The sequence below is a fragment of the Mytilus californianus genome, unplaced genomic scaffold (genome assembly GCF_021869535.1).
Source record: "Mytilus californianus isolate M0D057914Y unplaced genomic scaffold, xbMytCali1.0.p SCAF_10, whole genome shotgun sequence".
Lineage (NCBI taxonomy): Eukaryota > Metazoa > Mollusca > Bivalvia > Mytilida > Mytilidae > Mytilus > Mytilus californianus.
The window spans coordinates 35,119,350-35,140,182 of NW_026262582.1; the positions used below are offsets into that span (position 1 = coordinate 35,119,350).

Here is a 20,833-nt window from a genome sequence, read left to right on the forward strand (position 1 = left end):
ATCGTCTACTGACGATGATGATCTAATTTTAGCAGACGATCAATGCTAAATTTATATCAACAAACGAGAGCATTTGGTAGAACACTTCCAATAGCTTCCGCTAAATCGATAGAAAAACGCAATCAGTGTTCAATTGGAATCGTTGCTACGCTACGAGACTGTCATTGCTTGCGTCATAATGAAAATTTTGTATCCTTAACGTACATAATTGTTTGCCTTACGTATTTGCCTTATCCTATGGTATATATAGATTTATTTTATATCAATGAAGGTTTTTCCAAAATAAACTCTTCTAGAACATGTAGTAGTTTTGTAGAATTTTAAGCATAATTTATTTTATTAACAATAGGTCCTAGGGCCAAAAAGAAAGAGTCCTGACAAAGATTTCCGAGGCTTATTGTTGACATTGGGTTCAATACATGTTTAACAAATGGATATATATTCCTGACCAGTGAGACATTTGGACAAAATGGAAGTTAAAGAAAATATGTGCTAATTCGTCAACAATGTGCGAATCATCGCCTGGATTACGTCAGAATGGATGTATAGTTTCTTCTACGTTGAAATGACATTTAGTCATATTATATTATATGATATTACATAGAAACGGATTTACGTGTCATTATTAAAGTTTTACTGCCGCTATGCTACCAATTAAGTCATATTTTACTCGTTGGCATTCTACTGACTTTTGTGATATACCGTGCATGGTAAGTATTAAAAGGGTATGAAGACAAGTTATAAATACCTTTTTTTGGACTCTTGAGAATTTTTTTTTGAGCAGTGACATCTTCCCATCACCCAAAAAACGTCTTCACACTAGAAATATTTTTTTCCTATTGACGAACACATGCTAATTATGAGCGTGCACAAAGCATAAATGTACTTTTCGATGACAAATGCAAAAGGTTTCTTATCTATTTCTAACCTCTGTTTAGACCATCGGCAGTTATATTCATTTTAAAAAGATTTTTCTAACAGAAAAACCTAGAATTTGCAACAAAGCGTGAATTATTCAGGGGCGGATCCAGAATTTATGAAAAGGGGGCGTAAATCTAGAAAATAGAACATATTGCGCCGAGCTGATCGAGACGATTTTATACTAAAAATGTAATATATTTTCCATATATTTTCCAATCAAAAGGGGCGTAAGACCTTTAACCCCCCCTTTACACACACACACACACACACACAAACACACCACGCGTGAATCACTGATATCGCGGGGTAATACCACAACTACTAAAGCAATGCAAGGATAATTTAATGGAAGTCCTTAATTTCTTCAGTTTGTTGTTGCATAATGTTATATATCTCTTCAAATGTTAGGGTGATGTAATGGTACTTTAACCTTTTGTTGTGGTATCTGGTATAAGTCATCGATTGTCATTACTTCATATCGAGTACTCAACCAATGTTAGGACGGTGTAATGGTATCTGGTATACACTACATGTTGTTGTTGCGTTGGTGTTAGAGATATCAAACAATGTTAGGACGGTGTTATGGTATCTGGTATACGCTACATGTTGTTGTTGCGTTGGTGTAAGAGATATCACACAATGTTAGGACGGTGTAGTAGTATTTGTGTCTTTATGTTGTGGGTATCTGGTATACGCTACATGTTGTTGTTGCGTTGGTGTAAGAGATATCCAACAATGTTAGGACGGTGTAGTAGTATTTGTGTCTTTATGTTGTGGGTATCTGGTATACGCTACATGTTGTTGTTGCGTTGGTGTAAGAGATATCACACAATGTTAGGACGGTGTAGTAGTATTTGTGTCTTTATGTTGTGGGTATCTGGTATACGCTACATGTTGTTGTTGCGTTGGTGTAAGAGATATCCAACAATGTTAGGACGGTGTAGTAGTATTTGTGTCTTTATGTTGTGGGTATCTGGTATACGCTACATGTTGTTGTTGCGTTGGTGTAAGAGATATCACACAATGTTAGGACGGTGTAGTAGTATTTGTGTCTTTATGTTGTGGGTATCTGGTATACGCTACATGTTGTTGTTGCGTTGGTGTAAGAGATATCACACAATGTTAGGACGGTGTAATGGTATCTGGTATACGCTACATGTTGTTGTTGAGTTGATGTTAGAGATATCAAACAATGTTAGGACGGTGTAGTGGTATTTGTGTCTTTATGTTGTGGGTATCTGGTATACGCTACAGTTAATTTGTTGTTGCTTTGATGTTCGATACGAAATGACGATGTAGTAGTATATGTATCTTTCTTCTGTGGTATCTAGTATACATGACAAACATATATAAATATATATTATTAATCGAATATTTTTAAGGGTTTGTGATTCGTTAAAACTTGATCACATGTACATTTGTATTTACTCAGTTTGCGCGCCAATACTGTTGTGTTCAGCTTTTCGTAGGTCAAAAACAGCGTATTGCACAGGGCATACAGCATGTTACTAAAAATACATTTCACAATACAATACAATACAATACAATATTTTTATTTTTCCAAATTAAAGGGCCCATTTAGAGCATAACATTGGGGCCTCGGTGGCCAAGTGGTCTAAGTAGTTACTACTGTAATCACTAGCCAGTCAACACTGAGGTTGTGAGTTCGAACCCCGCTCGTGCGGGTGCACTCGACTCCAATCTTAATTGACTAGGATTGTCAGTTTTCCTATCGAAGGTCGGTGGTTTTCTCCGGGCACTCCGGCTTCCTCCACCAATATAAACTGGCCGCCACGAAATAGCCCAAAAGCGGTGCTTAAAAGTGGCGTTAAAACACCAAAAAAATCAAATAAAAAAATAGAGGATAACATTAATAACAACATGACATAGACATTACAGAGTGATTAAAGAAACATAAAATAATAGTTCAAATGCATGAGGAAATCCCCAATTTTACAGTTGCTGATTAATAATATAACAATTGTAGCCTTTGGTTGAGGTCAATACGAGATTATATCGACCCAGAGAAGCATATTGACCTTTGAACGGTTTACAATTTAGACTTATTTATATTTTTTCGTTTGGGCTTGTATTATATTTGCCTTCGGATTTATATGATCCGTTCATCCTATTTCGACTCTTTCAAAATTCAAGAGTCTATCCTAAATTGAGCTAAATTATATGGCCTTCCAAATACAGTTTTGGATTCCTAACATCACTGAAGAGACATACGGATATTGTGTACAAATGTTTGCACCTCATCTTTGCGGTATACCATCTTTTCCGCAAGTTTATTGTTTTCTGTTTGGTATTAAATTAATAATAAAGATTCATTTTGTTACAACTTGTGATCCGTTTATTTGGCAATCGCCAGTGGCAGTCAGCAGGGTTTAAGAACATCCGTTGTTCGACCTGTTAGTCAAATGCGTTTTGTTAAAATATACTTTTTTCACTTGTTTGGTCTTTTTTACAATGTTGATTGTGCTGTATTTAAACCTCTCTACCAAAAATTGCGGTTTTCATCCAACGCAATCATAGGTTTGAACGTTGTTTTCAATTTAGACTTGTTTATATATAAGTCTAAATTGAAAACAACGTTCAAACCCATGATTGCGTTGGATAAAAACCGCAATTTTTATACGTGTGCATGCAAAACAAATTTCTTGTTAGAGGGGTCTAAATACAGCACAAACATATATAAATTGTATGGTTGTCATTTGCTTAGACTTGTTTGTATGACATACCTATTTCTAGTGTCTGTATAATGATTTGAATCATTATCTCATACGGTATATAAAAATTGTTGAGTTTGATTGCTGACAAATAAAAATACATTGTGTATAAAAAAATAATATAGCACCTACACACGCTCAAAACACATGTCTTATGTCTATCTCTAGATTCGCCTTACGTGACAAGGTAAAACTACGACTATTGAAGTTATATTTTAATATAGCGGATGTGGCCGAGTGGTCTAGAGCGCTGGACATGAGGCTAAGCGATTGGTGATGTAGTGTATCAAAGGTGTGAGTTCAAATCCCGGTGAGAGACAAAAATTTGTCAGCATAAAAATCTAATTCTAAAACTGTTGGGTTTAGTTTTCAGACTTATATATATATTGCTGGATGTTAGATGATAAACAAGAATATGCGCCCATGGACACCATGCTTTGCTCGCACTATCTTTTATTCCATGTTTAGTGAACCTTGAAATCTAGATAAAAACACTAAGTTGCATGTCGTTGTCGAAACCAAGAGTTGAAGAGTTAATACCACGTTTGCATGACCACCTCTTGCGTTGTTAACAGCACTTACTGTAAATTCTTAATTCTACATTTAAGCAGATCTCTTTGGTGGTCTCGTGGTAGCGTGTTCTCCTCGAGATCGGTAGGTCGTGGGTTCGAATCCCGGTCGGGTCAAACCAGAGACTATAAAATTGGTTCCCCGCTAAGAACGCGGTATTAAGGAGTAAGAGCAAAGACTGATCGGCTCGGAGTCAGAATAATGTGTCCGGGTAAAGTGACATGTCTTCCTGTAAGCTGTTATAGCTTTTGAACAAGCACGTTAAAAATCCGACTCGGCGTGTCGGTCTAGTACAAAGCAAAGTTAATATCTATATTACATTAACATGTTCTCGTAACGTCCTGAATATTCATAATTAATTTGCCACTGGACGTTAAGCAACCATCCATCATCAACATACATTTACTTGTCCTAAGTCAGGAACCTGATGTTCAGTGGTTGTCGTTTGTTGATGTGGTTCATAAGTGTGTCTCGTTTCTGTTTTTTTTATATAGATTGGACCGTTGGTTTTCCTGTTTGAATGGTTTTACACTAGTCATTTTGGGGCTCTTTATAGCTTGCTGTTCGGTGTGAGCCAAGGCTCCGTGTTGAAGGCCGTACTTTGACCTATAATGGTTTACTTTTACAAATTGTGACTTGGATGGAGAGTTGTCTCATTGGCACTCATACCACATCTTCTTATATCTATTTAAGCAATACTTCATTCTTTTACGGGGGAGCGGATTAACGCACAAACCGACCGATTTACTGACCGGAAAATATACCATCGTAGGCGGGACATAAAAATAGAATATCGTTTGATCCTTTTTTTTTTATTGTTTGGTAGTTTGCCCCTAGAAAATGTACATACACACATATATAGGTTATTGGTTTTTGATTGTTAGATATTGTAATTTAATTTTATTGCCCTTTTCAATTTTACTATACACAATGCAAGGCAGCAAAACGAAAAAAAGACTCCAACATAAGTATTAGGCAAAAAGGTATAATCAATAACTGAACTCTTTGAATTTCGATTTTTTCAATAAGACCAAAGGGCAAAAGTGCGATTTAATACTGCCAAGCAAGTTATAATTAAACGTGTATGTGTGTGGGATGAAAAAAAAAATAAAAATTACATTACTATTTTTACGTAAGTTATATAATTTATATTAAAAAAAAGCATGAAAGACGAGGCAATATGTTTCCGAAAACTAATGTCCCTACTGAATGTATGTTTCTGACATATTTGTACTATACAATTTATGATTGTGGTTAAATTTTTACACCATTGAATCGTTTAATGTATTTTACGTACGTAAAAGTTATCCTGGTACAAACATAGGGCATATTATTAGTTATCTTGGTGTAATCAGGGGTGTACAGAATTTTACACCGGTGTGGAAAATTCATACACCCTGAGGTGTATAATACATAAATTTTTGTCCTCAAATTAATTAATTTTTTATTTTCTATTATTTGTTTTTTTTTACATTTTAATTTTTGTTTCTTTATGATTTTGCCAAAATTTTATTTTTTGGAATGTTTGGCAACTTTTTATTTATCCCGGGGTGAACAAGGGTGGGGTGTTATTTACACCGGGGTAATTAACCAATCAGATTGCAGGATTTTTGCTGCATAAGAAATAAATATATATATAGTTCAAATCTAAGCTTTTCAAATGCATCAAAACGTTGAAGTAATTTTTAAAATTTATATAAAGGCCTTGTTCGTGCCTATTTTTAAAATTTATTATGTCCTGACGGTAGCTTTTTTCAGCCGCAGTTGATCATATCAGTCAAACCTTTTCTAACTAATTGACCCAAGATGGGTGAGGGGTAGGCACCCCAAAACATGTTTAACTTGATGTATTCTGTATGTGCTTGCCCCAGGTCAGGAGCCTGTAGTTCAGTGTTTGTCGTTTGATGCTGCATATTATATTTGTGTTTTGTTTTTTGTTTTGAACAAAAATCAGGCCGTTTGTTTTCTAGTTTGAATTGTTTTGCATTTGTCATTTAGGGCCCTTTATAGCTTGCTATGTGGTATGGGCTTTACTTATTGCTGAATGCCGTACAGTGAGCCATAGTTGCTATAACTTCTACGTCATTTGGTCTCTGGTTGAGTGTTGCCTCATTGGCAATCATACCACATCTTTTAATATGTGATATTAAATGTCTTACTATGCAAATACGCATTGTTTTTGTAATATTATATGAAGCTCAAATGACGAAAGGGGCTTAAATAGGGGTTTTTAGTGTCTGAGGGGGAGATTTTGACCTCTTTCTCAGGTCCAAAATTTGGGAATTCAAATTTGTATTTAAAAAAGAGGGAGTCTTCCCCTAGAAGTGGTGCGTCGGCAGGTATGTTGCACTTAACTTTTATATCAGCTTGTATAAAGTGAACGAGAAAATTTGTACAATACCTTGTAGGCGTTTTCTAATTTTAAAACGATGACGGACGGTTTAACTTAATACTGCTATACGGCGTGACAATGGAAGGATTAGTTGATGTATGATTAACCTACTTGATGAAATCAATCAACCGTATCTAGGAATAAAGTGACCGTCTCATGTTTGACTGATGATTGGTTGTTTCTTAACGCACCTTTAGCATTCAAATGAATATTGTATGAATCTGAAATCTGAGTGTTGTTCCAACACGGTCAAATCCGACCTGCGACCTTGGAAGGGAGCGGGGCGCGGGTGATTTTGCGACCTGACGTCCATTTAAAAGGACATGTGACCTTTAATTTTTGTTTTTAAATTTGAGAATCAGATCAGTTTAGAGCCATAAAGTTTGCTTGATAGCGACCTGGTTACCTTATGACCTAAATGGAGAGGGGTGCCCTACTGGAGCCCCTTGTGTTGTACTAGATTGACACGCACAATTTATAAAAAAAAGTATGTTTTATTAGAATATATGTATATTTGTAAATACATGTAAATAGTCATCTGTTTAATTTGTCGAACTCTCATATTACAAACAAAAAAACTGAATAAGGCATGCACACCTTTAAAAATACTATATATACGTGCTGTATTCGAAGCTTTTTCTATATATTATTCATGCAGGAAACTCGGGCAATAGTTTGGAAACAATTGATTATCATATAAAATGTATTTCATACTCACTGATTGATAAATTTTTGATGTTTAATGTCAAGTTGTATGTTAAACGGAAATATTTTAACGTCACAGTACCCAAATTGCACCTATCTAGCAAAAATAGCAGCGAAAATCTTACAAGTTTTCTTAAGGACTAAACAATTAGTATTTTTTTATTATTTGACATTATGCACGTCTGTCAAATAGGTAAATATATTCAAATATTCACAAAACGTTCACAGTAAATATCAACACATGAAGTATTCACTTTTAAAAATGAGCAAATAAAATATGTTACGAGCATCCATTTCTTAAGAAATGAATAGTAAGCATGTACTAATATCAAATTGTTCTAAATATTTGAAGAAATTAAACAAAACATATGTTATTTGATTTTTAAGGATTTGAATTTAAGCATGGATGCAATTTGGGTACTCCTCATTACAGAATCATGGATCGTTTGGAGGTCTGTTCAAACCCATTTTTCTATGATTCAATATGGATTCAAAATTAAATTGATGGAGCTATATAGTAAATAAGGATACATCTACAAAGTAAACACAGAATTGAAACTTATGTCTGGATCATAAATATAGGTGAAAAAACTGTCAAAATAGGTGCAATTTGGGTACCCTCATATGCATTAAGGCTTTATTAATGAATGACTCGAAACGCAACACGTACTATAATAATTCAGTAAACTCTCTTGTGTACTATGTTGTTGCATGGTTAATGAAGGCATGATTAAAAGGTAAATACAAAATGAATTGTAATTGTTTCAATGAGAACCTGCATGTGCAGGATATATACCTTTCACTGGTTTATGATTCCATCAAGATTTTTCATTCATCAAGCATTGCTGATTGTGGTTTTAAATGGCCTTTTTAACTTTTTTATTTGGCCTTTTTAACTTATTTCTTTGATTCGAGCGTCACTGATGAGTCTTTTTTAGACGAAACGCGCGTCTGGCGCAAATACAAAATTTCAATCCTGGTATCTATGATGAGTTTATTTACAACCACTGGGTCGATGCCATTGCTGGTGGAGTTTTAATTCCCCGAGGGTATCACCAGCCCAGTAGTCAGCACTTCTGTGTTGACATGAATTGTCATTGATATGGTCATAATTATAAATCAACTGTTTACAAAACTTTGGATTTTTGAAATGCTAAGGCTTTTCTACCTCAGGAATAATAGATTACCTTAGCTGTATTTGGCAAAACTTTTAGGAATTTTTGGTCCTCAATGCTCTTCAACTTCGTACTTTATTTGGCCTTTTTATCTTTTTTTGATTCGAGCATCACTGATGAGTCTTTTTTAGACGAAACGCGCGTCTGGCGCAAATACAAAATTTCAATCCTGGTATCTATGATGAGTTCATTTACATGCCATTGCTTCGAAAGTTTTACGAATTCAACCAGTATTTAATTGACTGTTTTGGAATAGTTCTGTTTCGTCTATATAAGACTCTTCGACTGATGTTATGTATCCCATGTGTATCTTTTTGGTGTAGCGGACATGCCCATTGGTTGCGGATTTAGTCCATGGGTCGTAGTCACAAGCTTGTCCATCTTTCAGCGTGTATACCGCCAACGAATGAGATTTACACTGACTTAGTGCATGATCAACACAAAGGTTGCTACTAGTGGAGCAGGAAACCAGGAAACGCTTTGTCACACCTTTTCAAAATATTTTGTTTTCAATGCTCTTGAACGTCGTATTTGATTTTCCCATCCAACTGTTTGAATTTGAGCGCCACTGGTGAGTCTTATATAGACGAAACGTGAGTCTGGCGTACCAAATAAGATGGTATCTTTGATAAATGTTTACACTTCCGGAAAAAAAAAACGAGTACACCGATGTTTGACAAGGTGGAGTTAATGTTGTTTGAACTTTAGGGAGCTACCATTTTATTTTTAGGGGGGGGGGGGGGGAAGGCTAGGATGAAATTTGAAAAAAAAGGCAGGACAGGAGTTTTGAGGTAAAAAAAAAGCAGGATGAGCAACTTGGCAAAAAATAAAGGCAGGATGACAATTTATGTAAAAAAAGTCAGGATAAACTAATAAAAAAAAAGGCAGGACCGAATAGAGTGAAAAATAAAAAGGTAGGACAGAGATTACAACTAAAAAAAAATGCAGGACAAAATTTTTCATCCTAGCCCCCCCCCCCCCCCCCCCACCCCCCAACCCCCCCCCCCCCCCCCCCCCCCCCCCCATAAAAATCAAATGGTAGCTCCCTTAGTTTTCTGTGAAGTGTTTTGTGGACTGTCTTTTGTCTTTTCAACTTTTTTATTTTTGTCTTAGTTTTGTTTGTCTTCTTCGACTGATGTTATATGTCCCATATCATCTTTTAATAGGATTTGCTTACCCTTCCTTAGCACTTGAGATCACTTCCGGTTTTTGGTGGGGTTAGACGTGTTTGTCTTACGTCATTTTTTTGTTGTTGTTAGTTTATCTCGACTTACATGGGTTTTGAATGTCCTCTTTGTATCATCCGCCTCTTTTTGACTTCTTTTCACCAATGTAATAGTAGGTAAAACAAACACTAGAAATTAATGAGTTATAAAATAAGGAAACTAACCATTTAAACGTGTCTTCCTGACAATATACAGATGATATAACGTGATTTTTAAAGGAAAAGTTTATAATTTAATAATTGTATCCTGTCGTCAATGAATATCAACAGTGCGTAATTTATATATCTTTACAGGTTTCTAGAAGTCTTACTGGCAACAACTCAATATCATATATGTTTTTGAATGAAAGAGGATGACGTTTTTTCTGTGAATCCGATATTGAAGGAGAGTCTTATTGTGGGGACATCTCAAAACAACCTAGGATTCTATTCATTCCTCTACAACTAGTACTGGAGTATGAGAAAAAGAAAAAAAAATCAGCACATATTGGAGAAAATCTTTCAATATTAGGTAATTATTTTCATGTTGCCATTGCTTTTAATCTTATATGTGGGTCTGGATGTGAGGTCTTTTACGTCTTTATTTTTTAATTTTCAGACCATTTTTTTCTATCCTGTATCTATTTTCCCCATTATTCTCTATGCTCCCATTATTCTCTATTCTTTATATTGTAACACCCCATTATTCTCTATTCTTTATATGTTAACAATCTATTGTTATCTATTCTTTATGTATTTCTTTTTTTGCCGATATTTGTCTGTTGCATTTTTTGTTCATTGTTCCCTATTTTGTAATCCCCGTCCAGAACCTTTTATATCAAATCAACAGCAAGTTGATGGGTGAACATATGCTTGAATGAAAGTTTTATGTTTTGAGATTGTTCCTTATTTTTCTAACAGTTGCTCTTAGCTACACCGACATAGAAACCCAACCAATGCTTTCTTTTAGAATTATATTATGTGAGAAAAGACCGGATATACCGTGTTTGTTGTTACGGTTAATACCTGTTTACGTAAAACTAGAATGTACTTTTTAAAGACACATGTCAACAAATTTGATAAACAATAGGATTGACAAGTATGACGAAATACATTAACATTAGAAGGAATACAATCAAGTGCGCCAGCGATTGCATTTCAAGAAAAATCAAAATTGCAAAATATTCGACCGGTTAAATGCAAAAATGACAAAGACTTACAGATATTTAATTACAATAGCACACACATAAACAACATTTCCAAATAAATGTTGGTACACCACGTACATAAAGTATAGGAGTGTAGAACTTCACGATTACATATACATTTTGTGTGTAACAGATGAACTACTAATTTGAGCTTGTTGTCAGCAACTACGAGCATTGTTTATAGTACTGTTAAACATTGGTTTGTTCTTGGACCTTTTTCTGTTTTTGTTTTGTTTGAGTTATCTACTGTAACACACTATTAGAGATACGAGCTGATAAAGATCAAAACGGGGAGGTTTCAGCTCTCAACAAATAATTTTACCCCGCCACATGTTGATGTACCTATCTTAAGTCACGAACCTCTATACATGTTTTTTTTTTGTCTTAATTTTTTTTGGCCGTTTTGCGGATTAAACTCGGCCGATTAAGAGCTTTACATATTGTATGGACACAGTTTAAAAACAATAGTGTATTGACCTCCAGATGTCTTGTGGTTAATTTAATGGTTTTGTGCTGCTTGGTTGTTGTCTCATTGGCGTTTACCGTATAACTCCTTTTATCAAACAACTTCTATCACAACCAATACCCATGCATTGTTAGCGTCTCAGGTTCTTCATTAAATTAAGATGATATACTTGTACCAGAAAATGAAACGAACAGCAAATGAACCCCCTTAAGGTAGATAGGGTGTCTTCCTCCATCTTGGATTTTGAAATACCAGAAAATAATCGGTCTAGACCGTTAATAAAATGTGCGAATTTTTAGAGTAGTGGGTAATTCATGTGTAAGAATTTACATTTTAATATAGAAAATGACATGTTTTATTATATTTATGGTTGTATTTTACAAAAAACAGAATACTTTTGTTTGATTCAATTTTTTCCAACTTTGCCACATAAGGGGAGGCAACTCAAATGTAAGGGCAGATAATTCAAATAAAGTTACTTTTACAATAGAATGTGTTAGGAATTTATCTATTTTATTATGTAGCAAGAAAACGGACCCGGTGACCCCATTTTTTCTTTTTCTTATCTGAAAGTATAATATTAGAGCTATCTTCTCATATTTTATCTCAAAATTCTATGGTGCAGTTTTCGTTTTATGGCAGAAAATTGCGTTTTCCATGCATAATCTATACAAAATCTGTCAATTTTGCACAACCTGTAGCGTGAAAATAAGCCCCGTGACCCATTCTTTTTATTATTTTTTCCAAAAAAGCATGATATAAACTACATTTTGGCAAATTATTAAAAAAATCTATGGATTATAATATAGACACCCCATCTACCTTAAAGTCAACATAAAGTTAACCAATGCATACTGTTCATAAGTGTTTCTTGTTTCTCGTTTTTTTATATAGATAAGACCGTTGGTTTTCCTGTTTGAATTGTTTTACACTAGTTATTTTGGGGCCCTTATAACTTGCTGTACGGTGTGAGCCAAGGCTCCGTGTTAAAGGACGTACTTTGACCTATAATTGTTTACTTTTTTACACATTGTGACTTGGATGGAGAGTTGTCTTATTGGTACTCATACCACATCTTCTTATTTATACTGACGCGTTAAATTTAGAATTGGAGACAAAAAGGAACATTATCATCGTGAAATACGTATGCTCTCACTACATTTGCCGACATGCAAGGGCATAATAAAGGCAAAATGCACTATCACGTTAATAAAATGATATAGTTCTCAACCATTTATGAAACACAAACCTAATTGCAAACCACCAATTACAGAAATATCTTTCGTAGTGATGTTATCACTTAAGAGTGTTCATATATATTTTGTTTTCATAAACTATTGTTGAAATCGTACGAATGATTAATTGGTCAGCTTAGCGAAATAAGTCTCAAAGTTTCTTCCATGTGACCTATATTTGTTTACTTCTACGTTATATGGACTCTGGTGGATAGCTGTTTCATTGGCAATCACACCACATTATCTTATTCATATATAGATATATATATACCTTTTTCGAAGGAAGAAGGAGGGATGGGAGAGTGGTTTCAGAATTTGTCAATATCTGTATTTATATTGATATATAATTGATTGTAAACTGGTTTAACCCTACGACAGTGTGTGCCGTACCAAGTCAGACAATCTTAACCATGCGTTGTTCGTTGTTGTTTCCAAAGTCGTCGAGTGTTGGTGGTTGGTATTGTCTGTTGTACTGCATGTCCAATAGCTTTAGTACTTCCTGTTACCGGGCTCTGTTTATGTACTTCATATCTATAATTATTCTTTTAGCAAGGAAGTTTTCCTCGTATATTTGTACAAAAATATCGATAACCGGTTGCCCTATAATGGAACATTTCCAAATAGGGGATTACAGTCGTAGGACAGACTGCATTGGGGGTTTCATTAATGAAATAAATAATATGTATAACATCACCTGTGAAGTCTTCATGATTTGGTCTTCATAATACAACCGTTAATATATTTTTATTGAATTACAACTTTCCCTAAAACTGTGAAGAGGAAGAACTTGAATAATTAGTTATCGCTAAGTCATCAAATATGTCTTACAATTGCAATGCCAACGCCTATTTTCATGAAGATTTATAATGTTTTGCTTGGTTTTTCCCATGTGTAAGCTCTATCATAATTGCAGACTGTTGGTAGAATTTCCGCTTCTTCGCATCTGGACTGTCTGATTGGTTGTGCCATGTAAAATGTGGTTATATGTGCTGTGTAATTACACAATAATATTATGCAAAAAGTTGCAATTGATGGACACATATGTCATAAGATGTCACTCTGACTTGTTTATTTTATGCAAATTTAGTTTTAAAGTACGTTTCTTCAATTAACCAATAAAAAATATTTCTAAATAAAACCACCAATCGTTTACGATTTCAACGCCACACTTAGATTGACAAAAATTACGTCAGCGAATCAAAAATAGCGTTACAAAATTAACGGAAATAAATAAAGGTAGAACGCCCTACAAACCATTCAACCGTACGAGAACGGAAGTTTCTTTACTTTTGTCTAACAAATTACTATATTAATTATGTATTTCTTGTTTTTGATATATGTAATTATTTACACTACTACACACTTTTGTGACTGACATGCGGAAACATAGGCCATTCATTAAACCAGTAGTAGACGTTACATAAATTAAGTACGATGCAGTATTTTTGTAAATTACTATACATAGAGCGTTTTAAGGTTATTAATAACCAAGAATAATTTCAAAAAAATATAAAAGATATATCTATGACATTTACGTAATTATTATGTCTCCCATTCACGGGGAACTATTCATACGGTATTTTTTTGGCGGTAAACGGCAAAACAAAATTGACAGTATGATGATGCCACTTTTAAAAAAATCTAGAAAGTAATATGTTCTTGAAATAACCCTCAAAATATGAAAGATATATCTATGACATTTACGTAATTATTGTTATGTCTCTCATTCACTGGGAACTATTTATACGGTATTTTTATTTTGGCGGTAAATTGCAAAATAAAATGGACAGTATGATGATGCCACTATCAAAAACATCTAGAAAGTAATATGGTCTTGAAATAACCCTCAAAGGATATAATATGTCCATTAATAACTGGAAACAAAGAAGCCATACTAATTAACCTCACACACAAAACAGTAATAACCAGACGAAGCCAATGTGTCGACTACATGTAAATTGCACATTTACAACAAAACTGTGTGACTACGTGAACCATAAATAACATAAAAAAAAACATAAACTTATCGTCGTCTCTTAAATTACTTCGCTAACCTAAATGAACTAAGCAGGTGTGGTTGTTGGCCTATTTGTCTTTAGTATTGGCTCATTATTCTCTATTCTGTAAACCCCATCCACCCTTATTTATTGTGGGGTGATTAGGTGGTATACATAGTGAAAATGATCTAAATTAGAACCATCAGTAGTTTACCGATTTTGAAAATTTCATGATGCCATTAAGATGATACACATCAAGGTAAAAAGTAAAATACCAAAAATACCGAACTCCATGGAAAATTCAAAACGGAAAGTCCCTTATCAAATGGCAAAATCAAAAGCTCAAACACATCAAAAGAATACAAAAACAACTGTCATATTCCTGAATTGGTACAGGCATTTCCATATGTAGAAAATGGTGGATTAAACCTGGTTTTACAGCTAGCCTAACCTCTCACTTGTATGACAGTCGCATAAAATTCCATTATATTGACATTGAACAAAACAAACAGACATAATAAGTAAAAATGTCAATAATATGGGGACAGCAGTCAATATTGTGTTTTAATCGTAATCAAAATAAAAACAAACAAATATGTAAAACAACCTGAGGAAACCGCATGGATTCCAAAAGGAGCGCGACCGGGTAAACGTCTCCTGCTTTTTATGTATCACCAGTCATATGAATCCACACAAATGTTAAAATCCGGAATAGAACATCACAAGTAAATTTACAGTGTAGATGACTTTTCAGTTAATCAACTTGAAGTATCTAAGACCTCGAAAACAGATTGATAGTGAGTTGAGACACAGACACATGGTCTCGATCCACCAGTTTTTGATGGTTACCGTAAAACGTATGTAGCGTTGATTTAAGCCGTTTTCCATAGGCCACCCTTAACAAATTCTTTGTTTGATGTTGCCTACCCATTCCTTGTACCATTGAACTTTATGGAAAATCATTCGATTAAGAACTCTTCTTCCATGAATACATAGTTATTCCGAACCAAATTTTAATGGAACACTATGGATCTTTACATATAAAATATGAACATTTCTAATTCTAGTTTGGTCAGAGGAAAAAAGGCCCACCAGAGGCAATTCATACTATTGGCCTCAAATAAAACATTGCAAAATCTGAAAAAGAGAGGCGAAAGATACCAAAAGGGACATTCAAACGCATAAATCGAAAATAAACTGATAGCGCCATGGCTAATAAAGAAAAAAACAAACAGACAAACAACTGTTCACATAACACAACATAGAAAAATAAAGACTGAGCAACACAAACCCAAACAAAAGCTGGGGTGATCTCATGTGCTCCGGAAGGGAAATCAGATCCTGCTCCCCATGTGGCACGCATCGTGCTGCTCATTTTAGTACAAACCCGGTGATAAGTCTAATTCGGTAGGTTATAATCGGGGAAAAGGGAAAAACAGACAACACAATTATTGCCATAAGAAACGAAAAGACGAACACCAGTTCAAAATATCTACACATGAAAGTAACGATTGGATAATACGTAATATATTTAACAGTGATACATCTTAATTGCCTAAAGGAAAACATTTTTGCATTCAACTCTTCTTGAACACGTTTGATTTTAATTATTTTGGGGTCAATTTTTTTAATAAGTTGTCAAACATATATATCACCGGTGTTTGTGGCCACTCTTTTGGTCATTTACTCATTTCATGGAATAGTGTAAACATGGCCAGCATTGTTGATCAGCAGGACAAATTTCTCCAAAACATTCTGCTTCTAGCAGAGAATAATACATAAAAGCACAATCATGTGTTCACCACTGAGTTTTGGTACTGCATTGGAACAGCTGTAGGAATTTTACCAGGATATATGTCTAGAATTCAAATTAAAGCTGTTAAAGACACATGTTTATTCGCAGCAACGATTCTTGAGCTTCAACTTTTTCTATTTGAAGTAGTTACGAGGCTTTAAAAACTGGTGGTCAGGAGTTTCTTTCAAGTAAATACAAAGGGGAAGGGAGGGGTGTGCATTACTTTTTTATGTAAAAACATAATTTTAAATTCTAGAAAATTGATAAAACAAGAATGTGTCCATAGTACACGGATGCCCCACTCGCACTATCATTTTCTATTTTCAGTGGATCGTGAAATTGGGGTCAAGCCTCTAATTTGGCATTAAAATTAGAAAGACTATATCCTAGGAAACATGTGTATCAAGTTTCAAGTTGATTGGACTTCAACTTCATCAAAAACTACCTTGACCAAAAACTTTAACCTGAAGCGGGCACTATCATTTCCTATGTTCAGTGGACCGTGAAATTGGGGTAAAAACTCTAATTTGGCATTAGAATTAGGAAGGTCATATCATAGGAAACATATGTACTAAGTTTCAAGTTGATTGGACTTCAACTTCATCAAAAACTACCTTGACCAAAAACTTTAATCCAACCTTTAACCTGAAGCGATACAGACAAACGAAGGAATGGACGGACGAACAAACGAACGGACGAACGAATGGACACACAGACCGAAAAACATAATGCCCCTAAGTGGGACATAAAAATGTACAATAAAATTAACCCAATTAAGGAGGGTAAGCCATGCATGCACGGCTAATGGTGGTTAGTTAGTTAGTTAATACCGAAATATCAGTGAAAGTAACTTGAACCTTAGCCATGCGCTGAAGTTTTCATCATAAATTTTTTACCAATTTTCCAGAATTCAAAAAATTCCCCCTTAGATGTAAAAATAAAAAGATGTTGTGCAAATCCCGATCCAATAATTCTCTCACATGCTCAAACAACTGATTTAGAACAATTTATGTATTTTGTAAATAAGGGTTACTTTGTAGTCATTGGATATAAATGCTATAGTGTGCATCAATGCTTTTTTAACCAAATCCATTTATTGTACAGTAAATAAAGGCAACAGTAGTATACCGGTGTTCAAAGGTGATAAATCGATTGAGACAAAAACAAATCCGGGTTACAAACTAAAACCGAGGGAAACACATCAACTATAAGAGGAAAACAACGAAACAAAAGAAACACTGAAGTGAACAAAAAACAAACGACAATGCAACACACACAGAAACGAACTATAAGATAACAACTGCCATTTTTCTGACTTGGTACAGGACATTTAAAGAAACATATGGCGGGTTGAACCTGGTTTTGTGGCTAGCCAAACTTCGCACTTTTATGGCAATGTTAAATATAACACTAAAATGACACCCTTACATGACAGGAATACAGTACAAATAAATGCAAGAACATTCACGACAGAGAAATACACAAATAAACAATACAATAGTACATTTCGACAAGTTATAAGTGAATTCTAAGCAAATTTTGTACAATTGTAATTTGTACAAGCACTTTTTGGACAAAATACAATTTGTACAAAGTTAAAATAATTTGTAAAAAAATGATAATTTGTATGCAACATTTATACACCATATCTAGCTCTAAATCGTCCTGATTCTCCAAATGTTGCTCATACATTTACCAGAAATAATCCAATTGATTTACAGTTTTTTTTTCTATTGTTGTGTTGTCACACTACTGTCTGTATAGATTGTTCTTATGTTATGCTGTTATACCACTGTCTACATTTTGTTCTTATATTGTGCTACTATACTACTGTCTACATTTTGTTCTTATGTTGTGCTGTTATACCACTGTCTACATTTTGTTCTTATGTTGTGCTGTGATGCCACTGTCTACATTTTGTTTTTATGTTGTGCTGTTACACCACTGTCTACATTTTGTTCTTATGTTGAGCTGTTATACCACTGTCTACATTTTGTTCTTATGTTGTGATGTAACACTACTGCCCCGGATTAGGGATTGGTTGAGCGCTCATAACATGTTTAAACCAGCCAAATTGTTTGTGTGCAGCTGCCCTAAGTCAGCAGCTTGTAATTCAGGGGTTGTCATTGGTTGTTGTCTGTCATATTAGTTTTGTGTTTGATTGCTTTGTCATAAACCAGTCTGTTGGTTTTTTTTTGTTTGCATTTTTTCACATTTCGTCATGTCGGTTACTTTTATAACTGGCTATAGCTCTTTCTTGAAAGCCGTATGGTTACCTATAGTTGCTAAATCTGCGTCATTTAGATATAGTTGGATAATTGTCTCACTGAAAATCATACTCCATCCCCTTCTTTCAAACATACGGATTTCTTCTGTTGACACCGATCCTTGTTTTCATAAAATCTAAATTATATATTGGTTGTTCATTAACTACAGGTGTGTATAATGAAAACATCATTATACAAGTCAAAGTAAATATGTTCAAATATAAGGAAGAGAACATATTTAAATTGACCTCCCATAACTGCCATAAAGTTGTCACATGATTGTAGACAACGTGCAACAGTATCAGGAAGTAATTGCAATTATATCTTTCTTGGCAATTTAACTATCAATTTCAAATGTGGATATTACTGTAAACCACATCTTTGACGCGTTTAAACAATAGAACAAGATCTTAACCTGTAAAAAAATACAAGATTGTCTTCTTTTGAAGATTTGTTTTGAGGTTAAAGTAGAAAATCAAGCAAATCCAAAGGAATCTTAGATCAGAACTATTATGGAAACAATGATTTATTTCTAAAATGGGCCAATCAAGGCTGAGGCGCGACATATCAGAACTGGAGCAAATGAAAGATTTGTAGATTTCCTTTTCGGTTATAGTCAGAAATGTGTCGATATTACTTCAAATCGTTGTGCTTCAATTCATCAATTTAGCTTATCTGTTATCCAAGGAATGTGGTTCCGACACGCAACATCTATAAGGTGTTGTTTTTATTATCATAGTATCTATTTGTTGATATTATCTCGAATTTGTGTGCTTCAAATCATTTATATAGATTAGACCGTTGGTTTTCCCGTTTGAATGGTTTTACACTAGTAATGTTTGGGGCCCTTTATAGTTTGCTGTTCGGTGTGAGCCAATGCTCGGTGTTGAAGACCGTACATTGACCTATAATGGTTTACTTTTACTTGGATGGAGAGTTGTCTCATTGGCACTCATACCACATCTTCTCATATCTATATAGCATGAATGACAATAATCAGATAATTCTGCCCACACCCCTATTACGAATAACTGAAACACTTTTAAATAGAAAAGATATTCAACCGAGCGTTAACGTTAATATGTTTACTTAATTGCAAGTAACAACTACACAAACAAATAGTGTGGATATAACAACACACTCCGTTATCCAAAAGGTTTTCAACATAAGATGTTCAATAAAATAATATCTGCTCAGGTTTTACATGGCTGTTGGCCTGTGGATATTCTTATTTTACATATTTATATAGAAAATGTCTCAAGCTTATCATTTTCTTGCTCATAGATGGCAATTAACCGCTTTATAACGCGCACACCAAATTAAATGGCTAGTATATCTCTGATGAGAGTTTACAACCACTGGGTCGATGCCACTGATAGTGATTTTTGTGCTGATATGAAATATAACTGAAATGTTCAGTTTCTGTAAATTTACTGTTTATAAGATGCTTAATAATTTATTTTTACCCTCAGGCCTATATTACCTTAACCGTTTTAAGTTTAAACGCTTTTGCATTTGAATCGGCCTTTCAACTGATTTGATTCGAGTACCACAGATGAGTCTTATCTAGAGGAAACGCGCGTCTTGGTGAGGCCCTTCATGCGGGTGTCCAAGTAATCACATAATCACAATTTTTTTGCCAATATAATCACATATTCATTACTTTTTTTAACAAGATAATCAAATAATCAAAAATACAGTCTTAGATTATCAAATAATCAAATAATCATAAAATATTTGGTCTGGTAATCAAATAATCTCTATAAAAACAGCCAAGTGATCAAATAATCAAAAAGCCCATGAGGAGGCTCCTTGGTGTAGGATGGTGTCTTTGTTAAGTTTTTATATTTAAGTTACGATATTTTCTGATATTGATTTAAATCAACAAATTTAAATAACACTTTTTTTAAGTATGCGTCCGGGGAGCTTTTCTGGATTTCCCTTCATAACGCTCAACACCAAATATTTGAAAGCTAAAAAGGTATAAACATAGGAACATGTGAAGAGCTACAATACTGAAAGGATCATCTCTGCCTTAGGGAGTTGGAACCTTATTTTCCTAATAATTTCTTAATTTATAAACGGACAATTTAAGAAAGGTGTGCCATAAATTATGTCAGAACTGAAATGGAGACCATTTTTTTGAGAGAGGGACTTGTAAAAATG

General features: G+C 34.3%; 1 protein-coding gene across 1 annotated transcript in view; it reads left to right on the plus strand.

The window, feature by feature from the left end:
- The first annotated feature begins 294 nt into the window (after window positions 1–294).
- Window positions 295–20,833, plus strand: part of LOC127718005 (probable nuclear hormone receptor HR38) — a 45,104-nt gene continuing 24,565 nt past the window's right edge. The window contains exons 1-2 of the mRNA XM_052223901.1: window positions 295–710; window positions 10,015–10,231. The gene's annotated coding sequence lies outside the window, so the exon portion shown is untranslated. The remainder of the gene's footprint in view (window positions 711–10,014; window positions 10,232–20,833) is intronic.